The sequence below is a fragment of the Canis lupus genome, chromosome 23, assembly GCF_003254725.2.
Source record: "Canis lupus dingo isolate Sandy chromosome 23, ASM325472v2, whole genome shotgun sequence".
NCBI classification, from domain to species: domain Eukaryota; kingdom Metazoa; phylum Chordata; class Mammalia; order Carnivora; family Canidae; genus Canis; species Canis lupus.
Window position 1 is genome coordinate 1158560 of NC_064265.1, and position 21142 is coordinate 1179701.

Genomic DNA, 21142 nt, shown 5'->3' on the forward strand with positions numbered 1-21142 from the left:
AATGAGAACTTGCAGCCAAGAATACTTTATCCAACAAGGCTCTCATTCAGAAGGAGAGATAAAGAGCTTCCAAGATAGGCAAAAACTGAAAGAATATGTGACCACCAAACCAGCTCTGCAAGAGATATTAAGGGGGACCTTGTAAAAGAAAGGGAAAGCCCAAAGAAATAATCCACAAAAACAGGGACTGAATAGGTATTACAATGACACTAAACTCATATCCTTCAATAGTAACTTTGAATGTGAATGGGTTAAATGATCCCATCAAAAGATGCAGGGTTTCAGACTGGGTAAAAAAGCAAGACCCCACTGTTTGCTGTCTACAAGAGACTCATTTGAGACCTAAAGGCACCTACAACCTGAAACTGAAAGACTGGAGAACCATTTACCATTCAAATGGTCCTGAAAAGAAAGCTGGGGTAGCAATGATATCAGATAAATTAAAGTTTACCCCAGAGACTGGAGTAAGAGATGAAGAGGGACACTATATCATACTTAAAGGGTCTATAGAACAAGAAGACTGGACAATCATGAATATTTATGTCCCTGATGTGGGAGCTGCTAAGTATATCAATCAATTAATAACCAAAGTAAAGATATACTTAGATAATAATACACTAACATAGGAGACTTCAACACGGCACTTCCTGCAAATGACAGATCTTCTAAGCACAACATCACCAAAGAAACAAGGGCTTTAAATGATACACTGGACCAGATGGATTTCACCGATATATATACAGAACTTTGCATCCGAATGAAACTGAATACACATTCTTCTCAAGTGCACATGGAACTTTTCCCAGGATAGACCACATACTGGGTCACAAATCAGGTCTCAATTGATACCAAAAGATTGGGATTATCTCCTGCATATTTTCAGACCACAATGCTTTGAAACTAGAACTCAATCACAAGAAGAAATTTGGAAGAAATTCAAACACATGGAGGTTAAAGAGCATCCTACTAAAGAGGTGAATAAGTCAGCCATGAAATCAGAGAAGAATTAAAAAGATTCATGGAAACTAATGAAAATGAAGATACAACCATTCAAAATCTTTGGGATATAGCAAAAGCAGTCCTAAGAGGGAAATACATTGCAATAGAAGCATCCCTCAAAAAATTGGAAAAAACTCAAATACACAAGCTAACCTTGCACCTAAAGGAACTGGAGAAAGAACAGCAAATAAAGCCTACTCCAAGCAGAAGAAGAAAGATAATAAAGATTTGAGCAGAACTCAATGAAATAGAGACCAGAAGAACTGTTGAACAGATGAACAAAACCAGGAATTGGTTCTTTTAAAGAATTAATAAGATAGATAAACCATTAGCCAGCCTTATTAAAAAGAAAAAAGACTCAAATTAATAAAATCATGAATGAAAGAGGAGAAACCACCACCAATACCAAGGAAATACAAACGATTTTAAAAATGCATTACTTGCAGCTATATGGTAATAAGTTAGGCAATCTAGAAGAAATGGATGTATTTCTGGAGAACCACAAATTACCAAAACTGGAAAAGGAAGAAATAGAAAACCTGAACAGGCCAATAACCAGGGAGGAAATTGACACAGTCATCAAAAAATCTCCAAAGACACAAAAGTCCAGGGCCAGATGGCTTCCCAGGGGATTTCTATCAAACATTTAAAGAAGAAATAATACCTATTCTTCTAAAGCTGTTCCAAAGGATAGAAAGGGATGGAATACTTCCAAACTCGTTTTATGAGGCCAGCATCACCTTAATTCCAAAACCAGACAAAGACTCCACCAAAAAGCAGAATTATAGACCAATCTCCCTAATGAACAAAGATGCAAAAATTCTCAACAAGATTACTAGCCAATAGGATCCAACAGTACAATAAGATTATTCACCATGACTGAGTGGGGTTTATCCCCGGGATGCAAGGATGGTTCAGCACTTGAAAAACAATCAAGGTGATAGATCATAACAACAAGAGAAAAAACAAGAACCATATGATCCTCTCAATAGATGCAGAGAAAGCATTTGACAAAATACAGCATCCATTCCTGATCAAAACTCTTCAGAGTGTAGGGAAAGAGGGAACATTCCTCAGCATCTTAAAAGCCATCTACGAAAAGCCCACAGCAAATATCATTCTCAATGAGGAAACATTGGGAGCCTTTCCCCTAAGATCAGGAACACGACAGGGATGTCCACTCTCCCACTGCTATTCAACATAGTACTGGAAGTCCTAGCCTCAGCAATCAGACAACAAAAAAATTAAAGGCCTTCAAATTGGCAAAGAAGAACTCAAACTCTCCCTCTTTGCAGATGACATGAAAACACAAATGACACATGCCTTGGGTATTTAACTATATGTCGGCAAATCGAACTCCAATAAAAAATTATACAAAAATTTTTTAAAAATTCTCCTTTAAAATCAAAACATGACAGGAACATCTATGTACACGACTTCTTTTTTATTTTATTTTGTTTATTTAAATTCAACTTGCCAACACATAACACCCAGTGCTCATCACATCAAGTGCTCTCCTCCGTGCCCATCCTGCAGTCACCCCATCCCCCCACTCACCTCCCGTTCCGCACCCTTTATTTGTTTCCCAGAATTAGGAATTTGTCTCCCTCTCTAATTTTTCCCACTCAGTTTCCCTTTCCCTTATAATCCGTTTCACTATTTCTTATATTCCCCGTACGAGTGAAACCATATGATAATTGTCCTTCTCCGATTGACTGATTTTGCTCAGCATATAATACCCTCCAGTTCCATCCATGTTGAAGCAAATGGTGGGTATTCGTCCTTTCTAATGGCTGAGTAATATTCCATTGTACATATAGACCACATCTTCTTTATCCATTTGTCTTTCGATGGACACTGAGGCTTCTTCCACAGTTTGGCTATTGTGGGCATTGCTGCTATGAACACTGGGGTGCAGGTGTCTCAGTTTTTCACTGCATCTGTATCTTTGGGGTAAATCCCCAACAGTGCAATTGCTGGGTCGTAGGGCAGGTCTATTTTTAACTCCTTGAGGAACCTCCATACAGTTTTCCAGAGTGGCTGCACCAGTTCACATTCCCACCAACAGTGCAAGAGAGTTCCTTCTCCACATCCTCTCCAACATTTGTTTCCTGTCTTATTTTTAGCCATTCTGACAGTTGTGAGATAGTATCTCATTATGGTTTTGATTTGTATTTCCCTGATGGCAAGTAAGGCAGAGCATTTTTTCATGTGCTTGTTGGCCATGTGTGTGTCTTCTTTGGAGAAATGTCTGTTATGTACACAACTTCTATTCAACATCAAGCTGGACGTGCTTTCCCTTTTTTAAAATTCTTTTTAAAATATATAAGAATTTGAAAGGAGGAAATAAATGTGTTATTTATAACTGATTTTTATACATTAAAAAAACCCTAGAAAAAAGAGAAATGACAAGCAAATGATTAGAATTCGAGTTTAGCAGGGCTCCTAGATAAGAATATTGCATTCAAAAATCAATTGCAGGGATCCCTGGGTGGCGCAGCGGTTTGGCGCCTGCTTTTGGCCCAGGGCGCGATCCTGGAGACCCGGGATCGAATCCCACATCGGGCTCCCGGTGCATGGAGCCTGCTTCTCCCTCTGCCTATGTCTCTGCCTCTCTCTATTTCTCTCTCTGTGACTATCATAAATAAAAAAAAAAAAAAAAATTAAAAAAAAAATCAATTGCATTCTACAGCCCAGAAAAAGTTAGAGAAATAATTTGAAAAATAAGTTACACTATTAGAGATTAGTTAAATTTTTTAAAGGCATGTAGGAATAAGTCTAACAAAAGGTATATGAGACTTTATGAGTGAGAAAAATGCATGAGACTGACACTCAAGGAGATCTAAGTAAATGGAAAACTACACACTGGAAGTCTATCTTGTCACGACATCAGTCCTCCACACCCATCATCTGATGTAATGCAACCCAATAAAAATCTCTGTAAAATTGTTTGTGGAAATTGGCACGTTGATCCTAAAATGTACGTGAAGGGCAAAGAACTTGGCAGAGCCCAGATGGTCCCAAAGAAGGAAGGCTCAAGGAAAGGCTCACTCTTCTATGTGTCAGACTTACCATAAAGCCAGAATAGTTTGCACAGGATAAACAATAGGCAACAGAAGAAACTGAAATCCAGAAACAAGCTTCATGTACATACAGCTTAACACAGGGCAAAGGCAGCATTTCAGACCAGTGGAGAGAGAAAAGAGCCCAGGGCAACTGGTGAGTACCACGAAAAAAGAGCAAAAATGGGGCATACCTCCTGACATACACAAAACCAGATGGATGAAGATCTAAATGTAAAAGTGACACCATTATGATTTTAGGAGCTGACACAGAAGTATCTTCATGACTTCGTAGAAAAGTACAGTTCATTATACAAGACATGAGATTTTATAATCTTAAAAATTAGTACCAGTTGTAAAGAATAAAATCTGTTAGGTTTATAATCCCTCCATAATGGTTGATCCCTCTTCCCTAGAGCCAAAGACTGTCCTAAAAGTTATGAGCTAGAAAGAAAATCCCCAAAAAAGAAGGCACCACGTTAGAACTAGGAAAAGCGGAAGTCCATAGTGTAAAGTGGAATGACAGGAGGCAGTCGGGCACCTTCAGATCCAACTCCCAGCAGACTTACTAATTTTCACCCAGTGTTGAGTTTTAGGAATATGGTCAACCCTCCTAAATATAATGGTGTAAAGGTAGTATTATGGCTTCCATCCTGGGAAAACCAGAGGGATGCACTCATAAGTTTCTTATTTATTGAAAGCGCTGATAAAATGATGAACATGGTGGGTGTACTTGTTACAAACTGATGAACAAAAACACAATAGGCTCCAGAAGGATCCCGGCACTATGCCATCTCTGTGTCCAGGCCCCAGGGCCCACTCAGAAGAGGATGAAGAAAGCCTGGGGCTTGGCTTAACTGGACACTGAAGCCTGGTGCTTCTGGGGTAAATTGCTGTCCTCTCTTGTCTGGCCTCAGGCATATTTGCCCACGTCCTTGTTGGATGCCCCCAGCATCCAACAGCTCCCCAGCTCTGCAAGCCTCACCTAAGGGGGTCATGTACGTTGTCTGAGGTCACCATGTCAGAAAATGAAGAGGTCTGTGTTCAAATCAAGGTACAGCTGACTCCAAGACCCATTTGTCTTCCATATTAAATTTCTTTCTCCTAGCAGAGGCCCCTGCTTGGACTGGCCAGGAGGACCTCAGTGATGCAGGGTCCTTGGGGAACAGAACCTGCTCCCCCAGACCAGGAGCACCGCCTCAGGGCAGATTCCCTCCCAGGGAAGCTGCTGTGTCAACCCAGTCATGCTCCCTCAGCCAGGCCACAAGTGGTCACCATTAGGCTACTGGAGAAAAGGCAGCCCAACCTCACACATGCCACCTGCAATGAGGAAGGGGGCTCAGGGCGCTGAAAGGAATTATTAGCAACAAAATAGCTCTGACTTCCCAGATTTGGGAGCTGTTTAATAGCTGTGCCATTAAGTCATTTTGGATTCTTCAGATTTTTCTTAGATAAAACCAACAGCCTCATTCCATTTTGTGGTGCTCTTATCCTCAAACTGCTTGGAGTTGTTTTGGCAGCATAATTATGTTTTCTGGGAAAATGTATGTTGCTGGAGGAAAAGACATTTTCGACCCTGTTTGTGAAGCCGTCCTGCACTTCACCTCCAGAGCTCATTCTCCCACCGGGGCAACTAGCAGGATCCCCCTCAGGCCAGCGGTCAGGTCAGCTGCACAGGGGGTACACAGCTCAGCTGCTTGCTGGGGGTGAGGCCTTTCGGTGTGGCAGCCAACTCACCTGTCTATAATCCCCTCCTGCTTTTTCAAGCCTGAAAACCCCAGCTTCTTTTTTGCAAGCGCGCTACTTCTTCCTCCCTGGAGATCAGCGGCTACGTGAAGGCCCATGGGGAGAGAAAGCAGGTCTGCCTGCCCAGTGGGGGGCACAGGTGCACTTCCCCATGGAAGTGGGAAAACAGGCACCCTAGAAGCTAGAAGATGCTTCAGAGTGAGCAGCCTCATAGGTCTATCCTTGACAAGGAAAAGGTTTTCCCAGAGAGCCAGTATTCTAGTTAGAAAACCATTAAATTCTTACATGGAACATTTGTCCTAATAATACATAGTTTTGCAAATTCTATATTGAAAGGTCTAGAGCAGACATTTAGGGAGACATGAACTCCCTCCCATCCCACACCATAGCACCATGAGAGCCTACAGCACATAGTTCAGCTGGATTTTCTCGATTCTCTAGTCCCTGTACTCAAACGTGGTCAACAGACCAGGGGCTGGTTAGTGATGCACACTCCTTGGCCTAGCCCAGAGGCCAAACTCTGGCAAGTCTTCAGGGGAGGTTAGATCACAGATAAATGATTTTATATCACATTTCACCTTCACCTTCACCCGTAGGGCCGACTCTCTTCAGCCTGCTAAGATGGCATTGTCTACTCCCACCAACCCCTCGCGGAGATGTTGCAAAGTAAATGAATTTTGTAGAGTTCAATTTTTAAATAAGGACTAGGAGGACATATAGCAACATGCTAACAGGGATTTTCTCTGGGTGGTGAATGATTTATTTGATCTCAATTTTAGTTTTTAAGTTTCATGCACTGAGTGCTTTTCTTCTGTCAACACAATAAAAAGGATATTTTATTTTTTATTTTAAAAGTAGGTAAGTGTGAATATCAACTAATAGAGCATGAGAAATGGTAAATTCCTGTGGATGACCTGTTGCATTCAGCACCTGTGTAAAAGCTGGGCCCGGGAGCCACCTGCCCAGTTTCCCCAGCTGCTAAATGGTGACCTGGCCCCAGATCTGGGGCCTCCTGGCCTCTAGTGTGCTGCTGTTCCCTGTGTGCTGGAACCCTTGAGCAGAAGCACGTCCAATTACCATGCTTCCATCAGCACAACGCTGCGGTCAAGCCAGCCCTTCTGCACGTTAAACAGAGACATTTGGCCCAGACACAGGCTGGCAGCTGCAAAGGTGGCCCTTCCCATAGAAGAACTACTCAAACACTTCCATGAGTGCGCACACTGCTGGAGCCCAGAGCGTGGAGCCCAGCACTTACTACACTTAAGTGTAGGGCACTGGAACAGCCCTGAGAAGGAACCTCTGTTCCCCCAGAGAACTGGCTGGGGACGGGATGTGAGCAAAGCTGGCTGAGAAAGGCTGAGCAGATTGCAAACCTCAAAAGCAAATGCTGGTCTGAAGCCACGGGTCTCACAAACATAGCTGCACATTAAATCAGCTGGGGAGCTTTGCAAAATCCTAGCAGCCAGGGCACCTTCAAACCAACCCAATCGGAATCTCCGGGCTGCAGCCCTGACTTCGGTGGTTTTTCACTGACCAGGTGATCCTGATGTACAGCTTAGGCTGGGACCGAGGGTCAGCCATGCTCTTCTGTAAAGGACCAGAGAATAAATATTTTAGTGTTGTGAGCCACATGGGGCTGTGTCACAACCACTCTGCTGCTGAAGAGTGCAAGTGGCAGCAGATGACCGTGAATGAGTGGGGTGGCTGTGTCCCAATAACATTTTATTTGCAAGACAGCCTCAGCCTGGGCACCTGGGTGGCTCATTTGGTTCAGCGTCTGACTTTTGATTCAGCTCAGGTCATGATCTTCAGTTGTGAGATGGAGCCCTGTGTAGCGCTCCATGCCCAGCACGGAGCTGGGCATGGAGCCTGCTTAACAGTCTCTCTCTCCCTCTCCCTCTGCCCCTCCACCACTATTTCTCTGCCTTTCTAAAAAAAACTGGGGGGTGGGGGGGAAACAGGCCCGGCCAGATTTGGCGCCAAGGCCCCACCCACCCTTGCTTGGTTCACAGCCGAGTAAACTTGAACCAGGGTCATCAGTATCCCCAGGACAGCAGGCCCACTCCCAAACTGTTTGATCAGTAGGCCTGGGGTAGGCCCAGAATTCGCATTTCTGACCAGCTCCCAGGAGCTGCTAACACTGGTCTGAGGAGCGACGGTCAACAGCTGCCGTAAACTGTTTGACCCCAGATCCATCCCAGGATGGCAGAATGCCTGCTGTCCACTCCCCTAATGCCTGCCTCAGGGACCCATGGGAGGTGCTAGAGAATGGGCTGCCCTACCACCCACTCCAGCTACTCAGTCCAGCCACCTGCCTCCACTAGTCTCCACCAGGGCTGGCAAGGGGCATGCAAGAGGAGAGAGCCCCGGCGGCAATCTGGAGAAAGCTTGTCCTGGGCCAGCCCCAGAAAAACCTTGTTCCATCCGAAATGAGTTTGCCAAACTCACCTTTCATTCAAACCGGCCCCAGGTTCAGTCCTGTCTGCTGGAAGCCCCAGAGGGCAGCCCTCACCAGCCAGCAGCCCCCCATCCTGAACTGCCTGCCAACTGGACACTCCGAGACTCTCCAATCACTCCAGACATTTTCAGAAAACAGCCTCATCCTCAAGGGTAGGAGTGAGAGCAAAGCCACCAGGCTGAGCTCTCACAACATCAGCAATGGCCATAATTCAATAGGAATAATACCTGGGGGTAGTGAACCAACAAAGTTTTTAAAGACTTTATTTAAAGTTATTTAAAGACTTTATTTCTTTTTTTTAAGATTTTACTTATTCATGAGAAACACACAGAGAGAGACAGAGACACAGGCAGAGGGAGAAGCAGGCTCCACGCGGGGAGCCCAATGTGGGACTCGATCCCAGGACCCCAGGATCAGCCGTGAGCCAAAGACAGACGCTCAACCACTAAGCCACCCAGGTATCCCTAAAGACTTTATTTCTTTAAAGCAGCAAAATTGAAAGTAAATACAGAGATTTTCCAAATACGCCCTGTACCCACACACATATAACATCCCCCCACCCAAAGGGTTTGCATCATAGTTCACCCACAGTGTTGCATATTCCATGGTTTTACACAAACATATAATGACAAACAGCCATCATTATAGCATCAGGTGGAGTGATTACACTGCCCTAAAAGTCCTCTGTGTTTCTATTCATCCCTCCTTCCCCCATCCCATCCTTGACAACCACTGATCCTTTACTGCCTCTATAGTTTTGCCTTTTCCACAATAATATGCATCTGAGGTTCCTCCATGTCTCGGTAGCTCATTTCTTTTTATTGCTGAGTAATATTCCATCATCTGAATGTGCCACGGTTCATTTATGGGTTTACCTACTGAAGGACATCGTGGCTGCTTCAAAGATCTGACAATGATGAATAAAGCTGCTCAAAACATCCATGTGCAGGTTTTTGTGCAGACAAAAGCTTTTAACTTCATAAGTACCAAGGAGCACAATTGATCATATGGTAAAAAATATCTCTAGTTTCGTAAGAAACTGCCAAATTGCCTTCCAATGTGGCTGCACCATTTTGCATTCCCCCTGAGCACTGCGTGAGAGTTCCTGTTGCCCCATGTCCTTGCAGTGCTTGGTGCTGTCTGTCTACTAGGTTTTGACCATTCGAATAGGAGTGCAGTAGTATCCCATTGTTGTTGCTGTTTTTGTTTTTAAGATTTTATTTATTTATTCATGAGAGACACAAAGAGGGAGGCAGACACAGGCAGAAGAAGAAGCAGGCTCCATGCGGAGAGCCCAATGTGTGACTCGATCCCAAGACCCCAGGATCATGCCCTGGGCCGAAGGCAGGTGTTAAATTGCTGAGTCACTCAGGCGTCCCCCATTGCTGTTTTACCTGTTATGTTCACCATTTCCCTGGTGAGCATAATGCAGAGCATCTTTTCATGTGCTTGTTTGGCATCAGTACATCTTTGCTGAGATGTGTCTGTTGGCCCATTTTTTAATGGGGCTATTTGTTGTCTTATTGTTGAGTTGGAGGAGCTCTTTGCACATTTTGGATAATAGTCTTTTATCATATATGTCGTTTGCAAATATTTTCTCCTAGTCTATGGCTTCTTTTCTCATTCTCTTCATGATGTCTTTCACAGAGCAGAAGATTCTAGTTTTAGTGAAGTCCACCTTACCAATTCTTTCTTTCATGGATCATTTCTTCAGTGTTGTATCTAGGAAGTCATCACCAGACCCAAGGTCGTCTGGGTTTTCTATGGCACCTTCTAGGATTGTTGTAGTTTTTTGTTGTACATTGAGATCTGTGATCCACTCTCAGTTAACTTTGGTGTAGGACACAAAGTCTGTGTCTAGATTTATTTATTTGCATATTGACGTTCGGTTGTCCCAGCACTAGTTGCTAGAGAGACTGTCTTTGCCTCATTGCATCACCCCTGCCCTGCTGTCAAAGACCAGCTGACTGTATTTATGTGGGTCTGTTTCTGGGGTCCCTACTCTGTTGCATTAATCTATTTGTCTTATCTCTCTCCAAGGCAGTGAATGTTTGTCCTCAGTAGTCCTGCTTCCGAACAGCCCCGAGGTTCTCACAACTCAAGGAGCCAGATCAACCCCCTCCCACCCATTTCCACGATGGTGGCAGAGGCAGCCTGCCCCCGCACAGTTGGTTCTCACAGGTGTAGCCTGGAGTCTGGGACGTCCAGAGAACCAGCTCCCAGAAAGGCAGAGGTCAGCACTGCCCCAAATGTAGCCCCCTTTGCCATCTCAAGTCAAAACAGGAACATCTTGGCTCAAAATGTGGGAACATTTACGTGAACTCTGAGGCCTCTTTCAGTCATAACTCCCCTGATATACAGGAGCTCCTGCCCATTAATAGAAAGTTGGTCCCTCAGAAGGAGCTGTATGCCTGCCGCTCTGAGGGCAGGGGGTTTCTGACACATTCTTGTCGACCTGCAGTTCAGCCACCCCCAGGTCCTGTGGGTTCCTTGAGAACAGACTCTAGCACAGATGAGCCCTAGAGAAGTTATTGATAGGATCTCAATGGCCTCCTACATTATTACAACTTACAGGCTGGCTTTACAAATAAGGAAACTGAGGTTGAAGCACATCCTGAGTAGGTGGCAGACCTGGATTTCACCCATGCTCCTGTCAGACTCTAGGCCTACCCATGCTTATCACTTTCTGGAGCACTCAGTAGGTGCTCAGTAAACACTGGTAGAGCAGATGACCAAGGAATGGATGAAGCATGGCTGGCTTCACTCCGAAACCCATTTTCTACCAGTGAACTTTGCTTCAAGCCAGCCTCAGATCTTTTAGAGAGTAGACTCCTCACTCGTCTCCCTGCCTTGTGGTCTGTCTCTTCTTTGTGTACAGGAGCCAATCCTCCATGCGCAGTCTGCCAGGCCCTGGACATGATGGATCTCAGGAGCCAGCTCCATGGCACCAGTACATCAACACAGGGCAGGTGCTGGGTCACAGTAACCCCTGTATTCCCGAAGAGGCTCTGCAACAAAACAAATGCCACAAGTCTCCAAGAGTGGCAGCATTTAGAAAAGCCCGTCCCCTTGCATGACTTTAGCCAATCCATAATGACTCTAGGGCAGCTGGTCCAGCAAGGTAATGAAGGGACACCAAAGTGTCACCTCCCCTCTTTACAGAAGCATTTTTCCTTCTAACAGCCAGGCCTTTGCTGTCTCTGTGGCCCAGCTCTGGCCACCCACCTGTTATCTTTCAAAGGGTCCATCCGTCCCCTCTGCAGGACACAGAGACCCTGCTGGTACTGGCTGAAAGAGCACAGCACTGAGGTGGGTGGTGTGCTTCCAGAGAGGCCAGGAGCCCAGCTCTCCAGCAACTCATCCAGCGATGAGGACAAATGCTCAGAAACCAGCTCAGCCTCCATGCAGGGAGGCTCAGATTCAATCAAGATGCATTTGATCCCAGCCAGGTTCAGTCCTCAAAACAGAAAATGCATTCACAACACTTGGACCCAATTCCTGCAAAGCAGGCCGTGATAAAAATTTTTATCAAGAAACTCTGACACTGAGTCCCCCGGAGCTCACCAGGGGGCACGATGCACTGCATGCAAGGCTCGAGGACTGGCAGAGATCACACATGAGAAATAAGTAATTGAGAACTGAGGATATCCTGGGACTTGTTTGAAACATGTCTGGAACATGTCATTTGAGGAATGACAAGATGAAGAGCAAGAGAACACTAGAGAGAAAAAGGGAAGATTAAAAAAAGAAAACCATTTCTGAACAGAATAAAAAAAGTCACGTAGATAAATTTTAAAAATCAGTTTTTAAAATGAGTCAATAGAACAGCATGGTTGGGCTGCAGTGAGAGAAGAATCTTATTACCTACAAGGTCAAGAAATGGGTTAAGCAACAGCACCCAGTGCTTGCAGTCACAGGGACACAAACCTTCACCCGTGGCTTGTGAACTCCTAGGCCTTTTGAGGAAGAAATCTGCAGCTGCTGTTAAGTTTCAAAATATACACACTCCATGACCCAACCATCTCCTGCTGGAATTCATCCCACAGGCTTTGCAGAGCTGTGTGTTCACCGTGTTGGTCAGCTTGCTTTGTGTGCTTGTTTTCCAGCCCTGTGCGAGACAGCTAACACTGGAAACCACCGAATGTCCAGTGGAAGAAAGAAGCAGAACTTGTTAAACAGAAAAGTGGTTAAATCAGCTGTGGCATATTCGTTCTCTGGAATATTAAGTAGCAACCCAAAAAGAAAGACTCCGATCTCTGCCTCTGGCCTCTGGCCTCCGTGGATTAACTCATGTCTGCTTTGTCTTTGTTTGTTGCACTTTATTTTGTCTGTAATTTCCATTTCCTATGTCTGTGTTTTAACATAAATGTATCTAAAGAGGCACAGCCTTGAATATAATTTAAAACAGCATAACAAAATGGTGGGAGAAAAAAGTCATGTTTTTGTTTCTGATATTTTTGTATAGGGGCCATCGTGGAGCAGATATGATATGCAGAGGCACACAGGGGACCTGGCAATGTCTGCTCTCGGCCTGGCATCAGTCTTAGTTGCTAAGTGCTTACTGTGCTTTCACTCTTCACTAATTGCACATGTTTTTGGATGTTCTTCAGTGTGTGTGTCAAATTCCATAATATATGAACTTTAACACTGCATGTGAAATCAGTTTCTGAATCATAAAATATAAGTCACAATTCAGTTTTTCCTGGTACAGGTTAAAAAAAAAAGGTCAAATGTTCATCAAAATAGTGAAAAATAAAACACAGTGCATCATCTGGTGGAGAATCAACCAAACATTTGAGCTCTCACCAACCCTTTCAGTTCTGTGATATGTATGCTAGCCTTAGCCTTTCTTTTTTTAATCTTTTGATCCCTTTTACCCATTTCTCTCCCCTGAGCATCACCTCTGATAACCACCAATCTGTTCTCTGCTTCTATGAGCTTGGCTTACCTTTTATTTGTCCTTTTAGATTTTACATATAAGTGAAATCGGACAGTATTTGCTTTCACTGCCTTATTTCATTTAGCATTAAAGACCATCCATGTTGTCACCAGTGGCAAGATTTCCTTCTTCCTCGTGGCTTAGTAATATTCCACCATGTGTATGTATATACCACATCTTCTTTATCCATTTATCTATCAATGCACACTTGGGTTGCTTCCATGTCTGGCTATTATGAGTAACAGTACAGTGAGCGTGGGTGGGGGGCAGATATCTTTTTGAGTTAGTGTTTTCGTTTTCTTCAGATAAATACCCAGAAGTGAAATTGCGGGGTCATATGGTAGTTCTGCTTTTAATTTTTTGAGGAACTTCAAGTACATTTTCCATAGTGGCACACCAATTTACAGTTAAACCAACAGTGAGCAAGGGTTTCCTCTTCACCACATCCTCACTAACACTTGTTATTTCTTGTCCTTTTTGGAATAGCCATTCTTTTCATGTACCTGTTAGTCAATGTACTGTTATACAAAAAGAATAGTTTCCTATATCCATAGTGTGCTCCCATTTAAGTTAAAAAAAAAATCTCATGCATATGTATATGTTTGTAGGAGTACAGAGACAGATGTGGGAGCATGCATAGGAAGCTGCCAACACAGATTACCTTGGGGTGAGGAGTGTCTCTGTGTGTGTGATAAGAATAATTTAAAATCCTAAAGTTATAATCCCAGTTCCAAAGCCTAACTACACCTCAATCATAAAAGGAGAATGAAGTCATCAAAATTAAAAACTTTAATTTATGAAGACATCACTTATATAATGAAAAGAGAATCCACAGATTAGGAGGAAACTATGTAGTATGTATATGTGATAAATGATTTATATCCCAAATATATAAAGAAATACAAATCAATTGTATTGGGTGGCTCAGTGGTTAAGTGTCTGCTTTAGGCTCAGGGAGTGATCTCAGGGTCCTGGGATCGAGTCCCACATTGGGCTTCTTGAGGAGCCTGCTTCTCCTTCTGCCTGTGTCTCTGTCTCTCTCTCTCTCTCTGTGTGTGTGTGTCTCTCATGAATAAATAAATAAAATCTTAAAAAAAAAAGAAATACAAATCAATAACAAAAAGACAATCCAATTTCAAAATGAGAAAAAAACATGAACAAATGCTTCATAAAATAAGATCCATGGAATAAGCATAAGATGTTCAACACCATTAGTTATCAGAAAAATGCAAATTATAACCACATTGAGATGCTGTTCTGTATCCACCAAACTGGCTAAGATTACAAAGACTGATAGTATCAAGTGCTGGTGAGGATGTGGAACACCAGGAAATCATATGCCCTTCTTGGGAATGAACAATGGGACAGCCACTTTGGAGAACAGTCTGGCAGTTTTTTTTATGAATCTAAACCCAATGATTCAACAATGCCCCCCCCCCCCCGCCAAGGGAAATGAAAACATAAGCCCACAACATGAACAAATTGTACAAGAACATTTATAGCAACATTTTTCATGACAGCAAAACCTGGAAAAAATGTCATTGTACATCAACAAGTAAATGAACAAACAAAACATGGTCTCTTCATAGAATGGAATATTCCCCCAAGAAAAGGAATGAATAAGCCATACAAGCAACTGCCTTCATCCTCAAGAATGTTATAACACAAAAGAAGTGGGCTAGGAGTGCTACCTCTGCAATTCGGTTGATGTGGAGCACATCAGCGCAAGGCTGGTCTGTGCAGAGGAACCGGAATGCTGGGTACCTGAGGAGTAGGTAGACAGGGCAGGGGCTGCTGGGGGTGGAATGCTGTCTCCACTGGGTGCCCATTAGCCAAGTGCCCCTCCCTTTCTGATGCAGCAAAACAGACTAGAATATCAGGGTGCCCTCCTATACAGAACATGCTAGATCACCAGTTGGTGCAAACACACGCTGAGTGCCCATGTTAATCACTGTCTTGAGAACACAGAGATCCTGTCCTCCCTGTGTATTCGCATCAAGCAGAATGTGCAGAAGAATGGGTTTTTCAGTATTCAAGGCTATGGGCTCCCAAGGGTGGCCAACCCAGAGTGTCTCCCTTGTGAGGAAGAGTGGCTAGGTGGCAGGCTTCGGCCCTGGAGTGCTGGCCTTACAGGGAGGGAGGGCTACAGAATCATTAGGCTCAGTTGCTCTACTATAAAAACTTGCTGCATGTAGGTCCCAGCAGTGGATGCTTTGTTTAAGGGGCTGCTCCTGGGCTCTCGGTCTCTCAGTTCCCCCACCAGACCTATGTCTTGATTACTGTCTCTAGGAATTTTCTCTGGCCTCACAGGAGCATCACCCACCCTAGCTGGGATGCACAACCCCACCCAGAGAAGAACAACCCCCCCCCCCCCGTAACCTCTGATGGGAGAGGAACTGCCCTCCAGCTGGAGCCCATAACGTGATTTAATATACTCTGGCATATGCGCAGAGCTCCTGCCTTCATTACCTCAGCCCCAAACATCCGAGTAAATTAGTCACAGGGGAAGGCTGCAGGCTGCAGAAGGTAATAAAACATATTGACACTGCCAAGAGTTAATTAAAGCTTTCACAAGAGTTCACTCAAGAAGGGCCTTTGAGTTCAAGCCAAACCCCAAAAGCATGGGGACATTAATGAAACTCACACATATCCCCAGCATGGCCATCTAGGTGGGTACTAATAAGCCATTGACAATTAACACAAGTTTACTCCTTCTTAAATAACTTAATTTGCAAAAGCCTAGTGTGAAAGACAGCATCCCCAGTCTGCAGAGGCAAAGGGAGTCTTAGAGATATACACTTGTTTTTTTACAGAACGTAAAAAACATAGCATATGGGCAGAGAGGAAATAAATAAGACAAAGAAAGGTCACTGGGTGCACGGTTCATTCAGGTCAAATGATAATGCCTCTCCCTGGGGGCACGGCCAGGATCCCAACCCTGGACAGTCAGTGGAGCCAGTGGACACCCAGATAGAGAGGAGAGCCAGAGAAGCCACTAGGAGGACCTAAGCCAATACCTGCAACCACGCAGCCTGCAAGGGAACCACACACAGGACAGGAGCAAGTTGCCACTGCAAAGGCACCTGCCCCACCCCCAGCCCCAGCAACCAGCTGTATTCAGGGCCACCAGGAGAGGGGTGGCATGGCCTCCCTTGGGGTAAAGACTGGGGCACCTCAGACCAGAAGCATGTTTCCAGACCCAATCCAGAGGGACACCCAAGACTTTGTCTACCCGGTTATTTGGAGGATTAACTATACCTCCAAATTGCTGTGTAAATCCTGCAAAAGTAAAGATCACTACAGATGGGATAAAGGTGAGGGAACTAGTAAAACTGGTAAAACCAACCCTAAATTCTCCCACTCGAAGGGGCTTGTTAAAGAAGGACCAAATTGGAGTCCAGGAATTGCAGTCTGGAGATTTTATGCAAAAACTACAGAAACTAATAGTAGAAGGAAAGCCATTGCTGTGATATCTGCGGTTCCACGTCAGCATCGAGCCAAATGAACGACACTCAAGATTTATAGACGCCTCTGGGAAGATACAGCCAGGGCACATAACTAACGCAGTAACAAATGAGGCACCAGATGCAGAGGGGGATTGGGACAGAGATGCCATCTCCTAACCATTTAAGTCAGCAGTCGTTCTGTGAAAAGTGTGGAGGGTAAACACGGAGGCAAACCAGGGCCACAGGGCAGGTGTGCCCAGTGGGTGGTCTGAGACCCCTGTGGAGATACAGCTGTGCAGGAGGGGCTGCCTGGATCCTCAGGAGCTATTTTTTTTTTAATTTTTTAATCAGGAACTTGATCACGGGACTCCAGGATCACCCCCAGGCCAAAGGCAGGAGCTAAACCGCTAAGCCACACAGGGATCCCCCTCAGGAGCTTATTTTTTTGAATACATTTAATTTTTATTGGTGTTGAATTTGCCGACATATAGAATAACACCCAGTGCTCATCCCGTCAAGTGCCCCCCTCAGTGTCCATCCCCCAGTCACCCCCACCCCCTGCCCACCTCCCCTTTCACCACCCCTAGTTCGTTTCCCACAGTTAGGAGTCTTTATGTTCTGTCTCCCTTTCTGATATTTCCCACTCGTTTTTCTCCTTTCCCCTTTATTCCCTTTCACTATTTTTTTATTCCCCAAATGAAGGAGACCATATAATGTCTGTCCTTCTCCGATTGACTTACTTCACTCAGCATAATACCCTCCAGTTCCATCCATGTTGAAGCAAATGGTGGGTATTTGTCGTTTCTAATGGCTGAGGAATATTCCATTGTACACATAAACCACATCTTTATCCATTCATCTTTCGATGGACACCAAGGCTCCTTCCACAGTTTGGCTATTGTGGCCATTGCTGCTAGAAACATCGGGTGCAGGTGTCCCAGCGTCTCACTGCATCTGAATCTTTGGGGTAAATCCCCAGCAGTGCAATTGCTGGGTGGTAGGGCAGGTCTATTTTTAACTCTTTGAGGAACCTCCACACAGTTTTCCAGAGTGGCTGCACCAGGTCACATTCCCACCAACAGTGGAAGAGGGTTCCCCCTTCTCCACATCCTCTCCAACATTTGTGGTTTCCTGCCTTGTTAATTTTCCCCATTCTCACTCGTGTGAGGTGGTATCTCATTGTGGTTTGGATTTGTATATCCCTAAGGGCAAGTGATGCAGAGCATTTTTTCATGTGCATGTTGGCCATGTCTATGTCTTCCTCTGTGAGATTTCACTTCATGTATTTTTGCCGATTTCATGATTGGATTGTTATTTCTTTGGTGTTGAGTTGAATAAGTTCTTTATAGATCTTGCATACTAGCCCTCGTTTACTCTTGTCGTTAGGACCTCTAGGTTGGATTGCATCTCATTCAGTTGATTTATAATTTCTGCCTGATTAGATCTAAATTGTGCAGTCATGAAGTCTCTTGAGTCCTTTATGCTTTTTTCTAGAGCCACTAGTAGCTTTTTAATTGTGCCTCTGAATTGGCTTTCTGACTTTGAATTGTACTCCAAATTCTGTAACTCTGTGGGCGAGGGGACTGTTTCTGATTCTTTCTTTTGAGGTGAGTTTTTCGTTCAAGTCATTTTGCTCAGTGCACAGTGGCCAAAAACAAGTTGTATTGGGAAAAGGAGAAAAAGAGAGAAGAGAAAGAAGAAAAGAAAAAGAAAAAAGAATAAGAAGGAAAAAAGAGAAGAAAAGAGAAAAAAGGGGGGTGGGGGGCAAACAGAAGTCAAAAAACGAAAAACAAGGGGGAGTATCCTCTGGTTCTGTATACTGTAAGTCCCTCGACTTCTCCTGGAACTTTCCAGTGCTGTTTGGTCAATAATTTGTTTTTCCCCGTCCCTCTAGCTGGTCTTTTGTGGAGGGGCCTGTTGTGCTGATTTTCAGGTGTGAGCACTTGGGGGAGCTGCTCTTCCCCTGCCTGGTGCAGGGCTCAGTGGGGGTTGTTTACCCCGTGAGGCCCCAGGAGGAACAACTCCAGTGGCGGGGCCAGCTCTGGAGCCCTGGAGTCAGCCCCCGCAGTAGCTCCAGAGCTCTCCGTCTGCAGGGCCTGGAGGCTCCGGGCGGGGCCGCTGATCTGCTCAGCTCGGGGCAGGAGCGTCCTTGCTGTCCTGGGCCCTCCGGGCCTCTGCCTGTCCCGGGGGAGGCCGGCTCCTGGGCTGTGTCCCGGCGCCCTGTGCTCCGGGGCCTGCGCTGCTGGATTCGCTCCCGCCCCGCAGCCCCCTCCGCGGAGCCGCCCCCGAGCCCCCCGAGCTGCTCCCGCCCCGCAGCCCCCTCCGCGGAGCCGCCCCCGAGCCCCCCAAGCTGCTCCGGGTCCCCCGTGCGCGCTGCAGCCCTTAGGGAGCTCGGCGCACTCTCCCGGGGCGCAGGTGTCTGTTAGTGTCCCCGGGAGCCCGAGGGCATCCCCGCCCTCCTGGGTCCTGCTCTACCTCCCTGGAGCCCCTTTCCGCCCGGGAAGGTTGGTGCAGCTCCTGCTCCTCCGGGACGGGGCTCTCCTGTCCTGGGGACACTCGCCCCGGCCTCAGCCCGGCTCCTCGCGGGCCCCTCCCCCTTGGAGGCCTTTTGCTTCTTTATTTCTTTTTCCCCGTCTTCCTACCTTGATAGAAGCGCGAACTCTTCTCACTGTAGCATTCCAGCTGGTCTCTCTTTAAATCTCAGGCCGAATTCGTAGGTTTTCAGGATGATTTGAAGGTTATCTAGGTAATTTGGTGGGGACAGGTGATTGGGGACCCTAGTCTTCCGCCGTCTTGCCCCTCCTCCCCTCAGGAGCTTTTAAAATGTTCATTGCCTTGGGGAGCCTGAGTGGCTCAGTGGGTGAAGGGTCTGCATTCAGCTCAGGTTATGATCTCAGGGTCTGGGGAATCAAGCCCATCCGGCTCCCTGCTCAGCAGGGAGTCTGCATCCCACCCCCCTTTGGAAATTCTGCCACTCCCCCTGCTTGTTCTCTCCCTCTCTCTCTCTCATAAATAAAAAATCTTTAAAAATAAAATAAAATGCTCATTCCAGCTCCACACTCAGATCCACAGAATGGGGGTTCACAGAGAAGCAAATTGTCTACGTCTTTACCAAGTTTGCAGGGCTACTCTGATGAGCAGCCACCACAAAAACCAAGAATGACCCTGGAAGCTCTTGTGCTCTTGAGGCCCCACCCACACCCCAGTGCCTCAGTGCTGACAGAAGGACACTACAAGCACCGAATCAGCCAGGGCACTCTCTTCCTGGTCCTGAGACAGCCTATGATCCTGAGGCTTCCTTTCCCTCAAGGTCACCAGCTCTGAGACCCCCCCCACCCCCCGCCATGTCCAACAAGAACCTGCCATGAGCCCACCCTGAAAGCTGTGCCCCCGCCCCACTCTCCAGTCATATCTCCTTGTGTGGAAATAAACAAGACCATCCAAATGAGAACAAGCAAAACCTACTTTTTCAGAACTTTTGAAAGCAAGAGAGGTCAGCCACCATCTCCTGCCCATGGCAGATAGTGGAACACAGGTTGTGGGAGAGGTATATGACAGGGAAGAGAGGGGAGGTTTGCGGTTGGTCTGCAGGGCAGGCAGATGACTCGATGTAGGGCAACCCACGTGACTGGTTAGGGAAGCATATCTGCTTTCTTGTCTGGTTGATGCTAAGTTGGATACAAGGACACGAATTAGGGAAGTGGGCAGTTATTGACCAAACCTGACTGTTGGGCCAAGTGCTACAGAGGTTGTGGTCTGGCTTCCTGGGCTGGTGTTGCAAGTGTGGGGTCAGGATTCTATTGTCAAGTACAGTCTGGCCACCATCTGTTATGTGTATGCATCTCTCACTGGGATCACCTCCATGATATGCTGAGTACCCTCCAACCTTTGTCTCAGGGTCTATCCCAGGGGACTCAGCATAAGACCTTCCCTGAAAGACAAGGATGAAGCCTGAGTGGTTTCTGAGACAGTGAGCTGGAGGCAAGCCCCCAGTGGGTGCCACCTTGCAGGCCACAAGGGTGCTTGTCCAGTGGGGGGTCAGCCCTAAGTATGGCAGCAATGAAAGGAGGTCTTCCCCTTCCTGACACACCCTGTGGCTAACAGGGCAATGGCCCCCAGAGATGCCCAGGCCCTGACAGTGAGACTAGTTAATATGGCCCTTCCAGGGCAAAAGGGATTTGCAGATGTGATTCAAGATGGTGAGGTGGGGGAGGGGAGTGGCCCTGGTTACCCAGGTGAGCCTTCAGTGTAATCACACTCGTCCTTAAGGAGCAGAGAATCTGGCTTTGGTCAGAGAGACGTGAGGGGGAAGACAGGTCAGAGACACGCCTTCCTCAGCAGGCAGCAGTTCCCAGGGACATGGGCTGCACTGGGCTCTAGACCCTGAGGCCTCTGGCCTTGTGCCTTTTCCTCCTCATCCTCTCTGGTACCAGCCTCTTCCAGGGATTGCCCAGAGTTCCACCTCCAAGCCCCAGAGAAGAGACTACCCTGG

At 46.0% G+C, this 21142-nt stretch overlaps 1 protein-coding gene across 4 annotated transcripts in view; it reads right to left on the reverse strand.

Annotated features, from left to right (window-relative positions):
* Positions 1-19976, reverse strand: part of LOC112668863 (cystatin-9-like) — a 1128704-nt gene extending 1108728 nt beyond the window's left edge. For 3 of the 4 annotated variants that reach the window (XM_049100023.1, XM_049100024.1, XM_049100022.1), the window contains exon 1: positions 19293-19976. The gene's annotated coding sequence lies outside the window, so the exon portion shown is untranslated. The remainder of the gene's footprint in view (positions 1-19292) is intronic. The other variant, XM_049100025.1, reaches the window with a different exon arrangement.
* Between the last annotated feature and the right edge of the window lie 1166 nt (positions 19977-21142).